Here is a 14215-nt window from a genome sequence, read left to right on the forward strand (position 1 = left end):
TTAAAAAATAACCATTTTTGACCATCTGGAGAAAATTCGACAGGTCGCGGATCATCGTTTTTCATCAGAAAATTGATTTTTTGGACTGTGGAAGAATTGATTCAAAATGTAATTTGGATTGTGCCTCATGTTGAATAACTACTTTTTAAAGCCTCAATGTGACCAAAAGTGCAATTTTTACAGACTTTTTCTCCTACTCAGAAGCTTCTATTTCGACCAATTAAAGGCATTAAAATGACTCTAAACACACTTATTTTAGTTCCGAAAGTGATAATTCACATGTAATATTCATTTACAGTCAAAAAATTAAATATTAAAAAATTACAATTTTTGACCATCTGGAGAAAATTCGACAGGTCGCGGATCATCGTTTTTCATCAGAAAATTTATTTTTTGGACTGTGGAAGAATTGATTCAAAATGTAATTTGGGTTGTGCCTCATGTTGAATAACTACTTTTTAAATCCTCAATGTGACCAAAAGTGCCATTTTTACAGACTTTTTCTCCTACTCAGAAGCTTCTATTTCGACCAATTAAAGGCATTGAAATGACTCTAAACACACTTATTTTAGTTCCAAAAGTGATAATTCACATGCAATAGTCATTTACAGTCAAAAAATTAAATATTAAAAAATTACCATTTTTGACCATCTGGAGAAAATTCGACAGGTCGCGGATCATCGTTTTTCATCAGAAAATTGATTTTTTGGACTGTGGAAAAATTGATTCAAAATGTAATTTGGATTGTGCCTCATGTTGAATAACTACTTTTTAAAGCCTCAATGTGACCAAAAGTGCCATTTTTACAGACTTTTTCTCCTACTCAGAAGCTTCTATTTCGACCAATTAAAGGCATTAAAATGACTCTAAACACACTTATTTTAGTTCCGAAAGTGATAATTCACATGCAATATTCATTTACAGTCAAAAAATTAAATATTAAAAAATTACCATTTTTGACCATCTGGAGAAAATTCGACAGGTCGCGGATCATCGTTTTTCATCAGAAAATTGATTTTTTGGACTGTGGAAGAATTGATTCAAAATGTAATTTGGATTGTGCCTCATGGTGAATACCTACTTTTTAAAGCCTCAATGTGACCAAAATTGCCTTTTTTACAGACTTTTTCTCCTACTCGAGAGCTTTTATTTTGACCAATTTCAGGCATTAAAATGACTCTAAACACACTTATTGTAGTGCCGAAAGTGATAATTCACATGCAATATTCATTTACAGTCAAAAAATTAAATATTAAAAAATTACCATTTTTGACCATCTGGAGAAAATTCGACAGGTCGCGGATCATCGTTTTTCATCAGAAAATTGATTTTTTGGACTGTGGAAGAATTGATTCAAAATGTAATTTGGGTTGTGCCTCATGTTGAATAACTACTTTTTAAATCCTCAATGTGACCAAAAGTGCCATTTTTACAGACTTTTTCTCCTACTCAGAAGCTTCTATTACGACCAATTAAAGGCATTAAAATGACTCTAAACACACTTATTTTAGTTCCGAAAGTGATAATTCACATGCAATATTCATTTACAGTCAAAAAATTAAATATTAAAAAATTACCATTTTTGACCATCTGGAGAAAATTAGACAGGTCGCGGATCATCGTTTTTCATCAGAAAATTGATTTTTTGGACTGTGGAAGAAATGATTCAAAATGTAATTTGGATTGTGCCTCATGGTGAATACCTACTTTTTAAAGCCTCAATGTGACCAAAATTGCCTTTTTTACACACTTATTTTAGTTCCAAAAGAGATAATTCACTTGCAAAAGTCATTTACAGGCAAAAAATTAAATATTACAAAATTACAATTTTTGACCATCTGGAGATAGTTCGACAGGTCACGGGTCATCGTTTTTCATCAGAAATTTGATTTTTTTGACTCTGGAAAAATTGATTCAAAATGTCATTTTGATTGTGCCTCATGTTGAATAACTACTTTTTAAAGCCTCAATGTGACCAAAAGTGCAATTTTTACAGACTTTTTCTCCTACTCAGAAGCTTCTATTTCGACCAATTAAAGGCATTAAAATGACTCTAAACACACTTATTTTAGTTCCGAAAGTGATAATTCACATGTAATATTCATTTACAGTCAAAAAATTAAATATTAAAAAATTACAATTTTTGACCATCTGGAGAAAATTCGACAGGTCGCGGATCATCGTTTTTCATCAGAAAATTGATTTTTTGGACTGTGGAAGAATTGATTCAAAATGTAATTTGGGTTGTGCCTCATGTTGAATAACTACTTTTTAAATCCTCAATGTGACCAAAAGTGCCATTTTTACAGACTTTTTCTCCTACTCAGAAGCTTCTATTTCGACCAATTAAAGGCATTAAAATGACTCTAAACACACTTATTTTAGTTCCGAAAGTGATAATTCACATGCAATATTCATTTACAGTCAAAAAATTAAATATTTAAAAATTACCATTTTTGACCATGTGGAGAAAATTCGACAGGTCGCGGATCATCGTTTTTCATCAGAAAATTGATTTTTTGGACTGTGGAAGAATTGATTCAAAATGTAATTTGGATTGTGCCTCATGGTGAATACCTACTTTTTAAAGCCTCAATGTGACCAACATTGCCTTTTTTACAGACTTTTTCTCCTACTCGAGAGCTTTTATTTTGACCAATTTCAGGCATTAAAATGACTCTAAACACACTTATTTTAGTTCCGAAAGTGATAATTCACATGCAATATTCATTTACAGTCAAAAAATTAAATATTAAAAAATTACCATTTTTGACCATCTGGAGAAAATTCGACAGGTCGCGGATCATCGTTTTTCATCAGAAAATTGATTTTTTGGACTGTGGAAGAATTGATTCAAAATGTAATTTGGGTTGTGCCTCATGTTGAATAACTACTTTTTAAATCCTCAATGTGACCAAAAGTGCCATTTTTACAGACTTTTTCTCCTACTCAGAAGCTTCTATTTCGACAAATTAAAGGCATTAAAATGACTCTAAACACACTTATTTTAGTTCCAAAAGTGATAATTCACATGCAAGAGTCATTTACAGTCAAAAAATTTAATATTAAAAAATAACCATTTTTGACCATCTGGAGAAAATTCGACAGGTCGCGGATCATCGTTTTTCATCAGAAAATTGATTTTTTGGACTGTGGAAGAATTGATTCAAAATGTAATTTGGATTGTGCCTCATGTTGAATAACTACTTTTTAAAGCCTCAATGTGACCAAAAGTGCAATTTTTACAGACTTTTTCTCCTACTCAGAAGCTTCTATTTCGACCAATTAAAGGCATTAAAATGACTCTAAACACACTTATTTTAGTTCCGAAAGTGATAATTCACATGTAATATTCATTTACAGTCAAAAAATGAAATATTAAAAAATTACAATTTTTGACCATCTGGAGAAAATTCGACAGGTCGCGGATCATCGTTTTTCATCAGAAAATTTATTTTTTGGACTGTGGAAGAATTGATTCAAAATGTAATTTGGGTTGTGCCTCATGTTGAATAACTACTTTTTAAATCCTCAATGTGACCAAAAGTGCCATTTTTACAGACTTTTTCTCCTACTCAGAAGCTTCTATTTCGACCAATTAAAGGCATTGAAATGACTCTAAACACACTTATTTTAGTTCCAAAAGTGATAATTCACATGCAATAGTCATTTACAGTCAAAAAATTAAATATTAAAAAATTACCATTTTTGACCATCTGGAGAAAATTCGACAGGTCGCGGATCATCGTTTTTCATCAGAAAATTGATTTTTTGGACTGTGGAAAAATTGATTCAAAATGTAATTTGGATTGTGCCTCATGTTGAATAACTACTTTTTAAAGCCTCAATGTGACCAAAAGTGCCATTTTTACAGACTTTTTCTCCTACTCAGAAGCTTCTATTTCGACCAATTAAAGGCATTAAAATGACTCTAAACACACTTATTTTAGTTCCGAAAGTGATAATTCACATGCAATATTCATTTACAGTCAAAAAATTAAATATTAAAAAATTACCATTTTTGACCATCTGGAGAAAATTCGACAGGTCGCGGATCATCGTTTTTCATCAGAAAATTGATTTTTTGGACTGTGGAAGAATTGATTCAAAATGTAATTTGGATTGTGCCTCATGGTGAATACCTACTTTTTAAAGCCTCAATGTGACCAAAATTGCCTTTTTTACAGACTTTTTCTCCTACTCGAGAGCTTTTATTTTGACCAATTTCAGGCATTAAAATGACTCTAAACACACTTATTGTAGTTCCGAAAGTGATAATTCACATGCAATATTCATTTACAGTCAAAAAATTAAATATTAAAAAATTACCATTTTTGACCATCTGGAGAAAATTCGACAGGTCGCGGATCATCGTTTTTCATCAGAAAATTGATTTTTTGGACTGTGGAAGAATTGATTCAAAATGTAATTTGGATTGTGCCTCATGGTGAATACCTACTTTTTAAAGCCTCAATGTGACCAAAATTGCCTTTTTTACAGACTTTTTCTCCTACTCGAGAGCTTTTATTTTGACCAATTTCAGGCATTAAAATGACTCTAAACACACTTATTGTAGTTCCGAAAGTGATAATTCACATGCAATATTCATTTACAGTCAAAAAATTAAATATTAAAAAATTACCATTTTTGACCATCTGGAGAAAATTCGACAGGTCGCGGATCATCGTTTTTCATCAGAAAATTGATTTTTTGGACTGTGGAAAAATTGATTCAAAATGTAATTTGGATTGTGCCTCATGTTGAATAACTACTTTTTAAAGCCTCAATGTGACCAAAAGTGCCATTTTTACAGACTTTTTCTCCTACTCAGAAGCTTCTATTTCGACCAATTAAAGGCATTAAAAAGACTCTAAACACACTTATTTTAGTTCCGAAAGTGATAATTCACATGCAATATTCATTTACAGTCAAAAAATTAAATATTAAAAAATTACCATTTTTGACCATCTGGAGAAAATTCGACAGGTCGCGGATCATCGTTTTTCATCAGAAAATTGATTTTTTGGACTGTGGAAGAATTGATTCAAAATGTAATTTGGATTGTGCCTCATGGTGAATACCTACTTTTTAAAGCCTCAATGTGACCAAAATTGCCTTTTTTACAGACTTTTTCTCCTACTCGAGAGCTTTTATTTTGACCAATTTCAGGCATTAAAATGACTCTAAACACACTTATTGTAGTTCCGAAAGTGATAATTCACATGCAATATTCATTTACAGTCAAAAAATTAAATATTAAAAAATTACCATTTTTGACCATCTGGAGAAAATTCGACAGGTCGCGGATCATCGTTTTTCATCAGAAAATTGATTTTTTGGACTGTGGAAGAATTGATTCAAAATGTAATTTGGGTTGTGCCTCATGCTGAATAACTACTTTTTAAATCCTCAATGTGACCAAAAGTGCCATTTTTACAGACTTTTTCTCCTACTCAGAAGCTTCTATTTCGACCAATTAAAGGCATTGAAATGACTCTAAACACACTTATTTTAGTTCCGAAAGTGATAATTCACATGCAATATTCATTTACAGTCAAAAAATTAAATATTAAAAAATTACCATTTTTGACCATCTGGAGAAAATTAGGTCGCGGATCATCGTTTTTCATCAGAAAATTGATTTTTTGGACTGTGGAAGAAATGATTCAAAATGTAATTTGGATTGTGCCTCATGGTGAATACCTACTTTTTAAAGCCTCAATGAGACCAAAATTGCCTTTTTTACACACTTATTTTAGTTCCAAAAGAGATAATTCACTTGCAAAAGTCATTTACAGGCAAAAAATTAAATATTACAAAATTACAATTTTTGACCATCTGGAGATAGTTCGACAGGTCACGGGTCATCGTTTTTCATCAGAAATTTGATTTTTTTGACTCTGGAAAAATTGATTCAAAATGTAATTTTGATTGTGCCTCATGTTGAATAACTACTTTCTAAAGCCTCAATGTGACCAAAATTTCCTTTTTTACAGACTTTTTCTCCTACTCAGAAGGTTCTATTTCGACAAATTAAAGGCATTAAAATGACTCTAAACACACTTATTTTAGTTCCAAAAGTGATAATTCACATGCAATAGTCATTTACAATCAAAAAATTAAATATTAAAAAATTACCATTTTTGACCATCTGGAGAAAATTCGACAGGTCGCGGATCATCGTTTTTCATGAGAAAATTGATTTTTTGGACTGTGGAAGAATTGATTCAAAATGTAATTTGGATTGTGCCTCATGTTGAATAACTACTTTTTAAAGCCTCAATGTGACCAAAAGTGCAATTTTTACAGACTTTTTCTCCTACTCAGAAGCTTCTATTTCGACCAATTAAAGGCATTAAAATGACTCTAAACACACTTATTTTAGTTCCGAAAGTGATAATTCACATGTAATATTCATTTACAGTCAAAAAATTAAATATTAAAAAATTACAATTTTTGACCATCTGGAGAAAATTCGACAGGTCGCGGATGATCGTTTTTCATCAGAAAATTTATTTTTTGGACTGTGGAAGAATTGATTCAAAATGTAATTTGGGTTGTGCCTCATGTTGAATAACTACTTTTTAAATCCTCAATGTGACCAAAAGTGCCATTTTTACAGACTTTTTCTCCTACTCAGAAGCTTCTATTTCGACCAATTAAAGGCATTGAAATGACTCTAAACACACTTATTTTAGTTCCAAAAGTGATAATTCACATGCAATAGTCATTTACAGTCAAAAAATTAAATATTAAAAAATTACCATTTTTGACCATCTGGAGAAAATTAGACAGGTCGCGGATCATCGTTTTTCATCAGAAAATTGATTTTTTGGACTGTGGAAGAAATGATTCAAAATGTAATTTGGATTGTGCCTCATGGTGAATACCTACTTTTTAAAGCCTCAATGTGACCAAAATTGCCTTTTTTACACACTTATTTTAGTTCCAAAAGAGATAATTCACTTGCAAAAGTCATTTACAGGCAAAAAATTAAATATTACAAAATTACAATTTTTGACCATCTGGAGATAGTTCGACAGGTCACGGGTCATCGTTTTTCATCAGAAATTTGATTTTTTTGACTCTGGAAGAATTGATTCAAAATGTAATTTGGGTTGTGCCTCATGTTGAATAACTACTTTTTAAAGCCTCAATGTGACCAAAAGTGCCATTTTTACAGACTTTTTCTCCTACTCAGAAGCTTCTATTTCGACCAATTAAAGGCATTAAAATGACTCTAAACACACTTATTTTAGTTCCAAAAGTGATAATTCACATGCAATAGTCATTTACAGTCAAAAAATGAAATATTAAAAAATTACAATTTTTGACCATCTGGAGAAAATTCGACAGGTCGCGGATCATCGTTTTTCATCAGAAAATTTATTTTTTGGACTGTGGAAGAATTGATTCAAAATGTAATTTGGGTTGTGCCTCATGTTGAATAACTACTTTTTAAATCCTCAATGTGACCAAAAGTGCCATTTTTACAGACTTTTTCTCCTACTCAGAAGCTTCTATTTCGACCAATTAAAGGCATTGAAATGACTCTAAACACACTTATTTTAGTTCCAAAAGTGATAATTCACATGCAATAGTCATTTACAGTCAAAAAATTAAATATTAAAAAATTACCATTTTTGACCATCTGGAGAAAATTCGACAGGTCGCGGATCATCGTTTTTCATCAGAAAATTGATTTTTTGGTCTGTGGAAAAATTGATTCAAAATGTAATTTGGATTGTGCCTCATGTTGAATAACTACTTTTTAAAGCCTCAATGTGACCAAAAGTGCCATTTTTACAGACTTTTTCTCCTACTCAGAAGCTTCTATTTCGACCAATTAAAGGCATTAAAATGACTCTAAACACACTTATTTTAGTTCCGAAAGTGATAATTCACATGCAATATTCATTTACAGTCAAAAAATTAAATATTAAAAAATTACCATTTTTGACCATCTGGAGAAAATTCGACAGGTCGCGGATCATCGTTTTTCATCAGAAAATTGATTTTTTGGACTGTGGAAGAATTGATTCAAAATGTAATTTGGATTGTGCCTCATGGTGAATACCTACTTTTTAAAGCCTCAATGTGACCAAAATTGCCTTTTTTACAGACTTTTTCTCCTACTCGAGAGCTTTTATTTTGACCAATTTCAGGCATTAAAATGACTCTAAACACACTTATTGTAGTTCCGAAAGTGATAATTCACATGCAATATTCATTTACAGTCAAAAAATTAAATATTAAAAAATTACCATTTTTGACCATCTGGAGAAAATTCGACAGGTCGCGGATCATCGTTTTTCATCAGAAAATTGATTTTTTGGACTGTGGAAAAATTGATTCAAAATGTAATTTGGATTGTGCCTCATGTTGAATAACTACTTTTTAAAGCCTCAATGTGACCAAAAGTGCCATTTTTACAGACTTTTTCTCCTACTCAGAAGCTTCTATTTCGACCAATTAAAGGCATTAAAATGACTCTAAACACACTTATTTTAGTTCCGAAAGTGATAATTCACATGCAATATTCATTTACAGTCAAAAAATTAAATATTAAAAAATTACCATTTTTGACCATCTGGAGAAAATTCGACAGGTCGCGGATCATCGTTTTTCATCAGAAAATTGATTTTTTGGACTGTGGAAGAATTGATTCAAAATGTAATTTGGATTGTGCCTCATGGTGAATACCTACTTTTTAAAGCCTCAATGTGACCAAAATTGCCTTTTTTACAGACTTTTTCTCCTACTCGAGAGCTTTTATTTTGACCAATTTCAGGCATTAAAATGACTCTAAACACACTTATTGTAGTTCCGAAAGTGATAATTCACATGCAATATTCATTTACAGTCAAAAAATTAAATATTAAAAAATTACCATTTTTGACCATCTGGAGAAAATTCGACAGGTCGCGGATCATCGTTTTTCATCAGAAAATTGATTTTTTGGACTGTGGAAGAATTGATTCAAAATGTAATTTGGGTTGTGCCTCATGCTGAATAACTACTTTTTAAATCCTCAATGTGACCAAAAGTGCCATTTTTACAGACTTTTTCTCCTACTCAGAAGCTTCTATTTCGACCAATTAAAGGCATTGAAATGACTCTAAACACACTTATTTTAGTTCCGAAAGTGATAATTCACATGCAATATTCATTTACAGTCAAAAAATTAAATATTAAAAAATTACCATTTTTGACCATCTGGAGAAAATTAGGTCGCGGATCATCGTTTTTCATCAGAAAATTGATTTTTTGGACTGTGGAAGAAATGATTCAAAATGTAATTTGGATTGTGCCTCATGGTGAATACCTACTTTTTAAAGCCTCAATGAGACCAAAATTGCCTTTTTTACACACTTATTTTAGTTCCAAAAGAGATAATTCACTTGCAAAAGTCATTTACAGGCAAAAAATTAAATATTACAAAATTACAATTTTTGACCATCTGGAGATAGTTCGACAGGTCACGGGTCATCGTTTTTCATCAGAAATTTGATTTTTTTGCCTCTGGAAAAATTGATTCAAAATGTAATTTTGATTGTGCCTCATGTTGAATAACTACTTTCTAAAGCCTCAATGTGACCAAAATTTCCTTTTTTACAGACTTTTTCTCCTACTCAGAAGCTTCTATTTCGACAAATTAAAGGCATTAAAATGACTCTAAACACACTTATTTTAGTTCCAAAAGTGATAATTCACATGCAATAGTCATTTACAATCAAAAAATTAAATATTAAAAAATTACCATTTTTGACCATCTGGAGAAAATTCGACAGGTCGCGGATCATCGTTTTTCATGAGAAAATTGATTTTTTGGACTGTGGAAGAATTGATTCAAAATGTAATTTGGATTGTGCCTCATGTTGAATAACTACTTTTTAAAGCCTCAATGTGACCAAAAGTGCAATTTTTACAGACTTTTTCTCCTACTCAGAAGCTTCTATTTCGACCAATTAAAGGCATTAAAATGACTCTAAACACACTTATTTTAGTTCCGAAAGTGATAATTCACATGTAATATTCATTTACAGTCAAAAAATTAAATATTAAAAAATTACAATTTTTGACCATCTGGAGAAAATTCGACAGGTCGCGGATCATCGTTTTTCATCAGAAAATTTATTTTTTGGACTGTGGAAGAATTGATTCAAAATGTAATTTGGGTTGTGCCTCATGTTGAATAACTACTTTTTAAATCCTCAATGTGACCAAAAGTGCCATTTTTACAGACTTTTTCTCCTACTCAGAAGCTTCTATTTCGACCAATTAAAGGCATTGAAATGACTCTAAACACACTTATTTTAGTTCCAAAAGTGATAATTCACATGCAATAGTCATTTACAGTCAAAAAATTAAATATTAAAAAATTACCATTTTTGACCATCTGGAGAAAATTAGACAGGTCGCGGATCATCGTTTTTCATCAGAAAATTGATTTTTTGGACTGTGGAAGAAATGATTCAAAATGTAATTTGGATTGTGCCTCATGGTGAATACCTACTTTTTAAAGCCTCAATGTGACCAAAATTGCCTTTTTTACACACTTATTTTAGTTCCAAAAGAGATAATTCACTTGCAAAAGTCATTTACAGGCAAAAAATTAAATATTACAAAATTACAATTTTTGACCATCTGGAGATAGTTCGACAGGTCACGGGTCATCGTTTTTCATCAGAAATTTGATTTTTTTGACTCTGGAAGAATTGATTCAAAATGTAATTTGGGTTGTGCCTCATGTTGAATAACTACTTTTTAAAGCCTCAATGTGACCAAAAGTGCCATTTTTACAGACTTTTTCTCCTACTCAGAAGCTTCTATTTCGACCAATTAAAGGCATTAAAATGACTCTAAACACACTTATTTTAGTTCCAAAAGTGATAATTCACATGCAATAGTCATTTACAGTCAAAAAATTAAATATTAAAAAATTACAATTTTTGACCATCTGGAGAAAATTCGACAGGTCGCGGATCATCGTTTTTCATCAGAAAATTGATTTTTTGGACTGTGGAAGAATTGATTCAAAATGTAATTTGGATTGTGCCTCATGGTGAATACCTACTTTTTAAAGCCTCAATGTGACCAAAATTGCCTTTTTTACAGACTTTTTCTCCTACTCGAGAGCTTTTATTTTGACCAATTTCAGGCATTAAAATGACTCTAAACACACTTATTGTAGTTCCGAAAGTGATAATTCACATGCAATATTCATTTACAGTCAAAAAATTAAATATTAAAAAATTACCATTTTTGACCATCTGGAGAAAATTCGACAGGTCGCGGATCATCGTTTTTCATCAGAAAATTGATTTTTTGGACTGTGGAAAAATTGATTCAAAATGTAATTTGGATTGTGCCTCATGTTGAATAACTACTTTTTAAAGCCTCAATGTGACCAAAAGTGCCATTTTTACAGACTTTTTCTCCTACTCAGAAGCTTCTATTTCGACCAATTAAAGGCATTAAAAAGACTCTAAACACACTTATTTTAGTTCCGAAAGTGATAATTCACATGCAATATTCATTTACAGTCAAAAAATTAAATATTAAAAAATTACCATTTTTGACCATCTGGAGAAAATTCGACAGGTCGCGGATCATCGTTTTTCATCAGAAAATTGATTTTTTGGACTGTGGAAGAATTGATTCAAAATGTAATTTGGATTGTGCCTCATGGTGAATACCTACTTTTTAAAGCCTCAATGTGACCAAAATTGCCTTTTTTACAGACTTTTTCTCCTACTCGAGAGCTTTTATTTTGACCAATTTCAGGCATTAAAATGACTCTAAACACACTTATTGTAGTTCCGAAAGTGATAATTCACATGCAATATTCATTTACAGTCAAAAAATTAAATATTAAAAAATTACCATTTTTGACCATCTGGAGAAAATTCGACAGGTCGCGGATCATCGTTTTTCATCAGAAAATTGATTTTTTGGACTGTGGAAGAATTGATTCAAAATGTAATTTGGGTTGTGCCTCATGCTGAATAACTACTTTTTAAATCCTCAATGTGACCAAAAGTGCCATTTTTACAGACTTTTTCTCCTACTCAGAAGCTTCTATTTCGACCAATTAAAGGCATTGAAATGACTCTAAACACACTTATTTTAGTTCCGAAAGTGATAATTCACATGCAATATTCATTTACAGTCAAAAAATTAAATATTAAAAAATTACCATTTTTGACCATCTGGAGAAAATTAGGTCGCGGATCATCGTTTTTCATCAGAAAATTGATTTTTTGGACTGTGGAAGAAATGATTCAAAATGTAATTTGGATTGTGCCTCATGGTGAATACCTACTTTTTAAAGCCTCAATGAGACCAAAATTGCCTTTTTTACACACTTATTTTAGTTCCAAAAGAGATAATTCACTTGCAAAAGTCATTTACAGGCAAAAAATTAAATATTACAAAATTACAATTTTTGACCATCTGGAGATAGTTCGACAGGTCACGGGTCATCGTTTTTCATCAGAAATTTGATTTTTTTGACTCTGGAAAAATTGATTCAAAATGTAATTTTGATTGTGCCTCATGTTGAATAACTACTTTCTAAAGCCTCAATGTGACCAAAATTTCCTTTTTTACAGACTTTTTCTCCTACTCAGAAGGTTCTATTTCGACAAATTAAAGGCATTAAAATGACTCTAAACACACTTATTTTAGTTCCAAAAGTGATAATTCACATGCAATAGTCATTTACAATCAAAAAATTAAATATTAAAAAATTACCATTTTTGACCATCTGGAGAAAATTCGACAGGTCGCGGATCATCGTTTTTCATGAGAAAATTGATTTTTTGGACTGTGGAAGAATTGATTCAAAATGTAATTTGGATTGTGCCTCATGTTGAATAACTACTTTTTAAAGCCTCAATGTGACCAAAAGTGCAATTTTTACAGACTTTTTCTCCTACTCAGAAGCTTCTATTTCGACCAATTAAAGGCATTAAAATGACTCTAAACACACTTATTTTAGTTCCGAAAGTGATAATTCACATGTAATATTCATTTACAGTCAAAAAATTAAATATTAAAAAATTACAATTTTTGACCATCTGGAGAAAATTCGACAGGTCGCGGATGATCGTTTTCCATCAGAAAATTTATTTTTTGGACTGTGGAAGAATTGATTCAAAATGTAATTTGGGTTGTGCCTCATGTTGAATAACTACTTTTTAAATCCTCAATGTGACCAAAAGTGCCATTTTTACAGACTTTTTCTCCTACTCAGAAGCTTCTATTTCGACCAATTAAAGGCATTGAAATGACTCTAAACACACTTATTTTAGTTCCAAAAGTGATAATTCACATGCAATAGTCATTTACAGTCAAAAAATTAAATATTAAAAAATTACCATTTTTGACCATCTGGAGAAAATTAGACAGGTCGCGGATCATCGTTTTTCATCAGAAAATTGATTTTTTGGACTGTGGAAGAAATGATTCAAAATGTAATTTGGATTGTGCCTCATGGTGAATACCTACTTTTTAAAGCCTCAATGTGACCAAAATTGCCTTTTTTACACACTTATTTTAGTTCCAAAAGAGATAATTCACTTGCAAAAGTCATTTACAGGCAAAAAATTAAATATTACAAAATTACAATTTTTGACCATCTGGAGATAGTTCGACAGGTCACGGGTCATCGTTTTTCATCAGAAATTTGATTTTTTTGACTCTGGAAGAATTGATTCAAAATGTAATTTGGGTTGTGCCTCATGTTGAATAACTACTTTTTAAAGCCTCAATGTGACCAAAAGTGCCATTTTTACAGACTTTTTCTCCTACTCAGAAGCTTCTATTTCGACCAATTAAAGGCATTAAAATGACTCTAAACACACTTATTTTAGTTCCAAAAGTGATAATTCACATGCAATAGTCATTTACAGTCAAAAAATGAAATATTAAAAAATTACAATTTTTGACCATCTGGAGAAAATTCGACAGGTCGCGGATCATCGTTTTTCATCAGAAAATTTATTTTTTGGACTGTGGAAGAATTGATTCAAAATGTAATTTGGGTTGTGCCTCATGTTGAATAACTACTTTTTAAATCCTCAATGTGACCAAAAGTGCCATTTTTACAGACTTTTTCTCCTACTCAGAAGCTTCTATTTCGACCAATTAAAGGCATTGAAATGACTCTAAACACACTTATTTTAGTTCCAAAAGTGATAATTCACATGCA

Source organism: Triturus cristatus, chromosome 7 (genome assembly GCF_964204655.1).
Source record: "Triturus cristatus chromosome 7, aTriCri1.1, whole genome shotgun sequence".
NCBI lineage: Eukaryota > Metazoa > Chordata > Amphibia > Caudata > Salamandridae > Triturus > Triturus cristatus.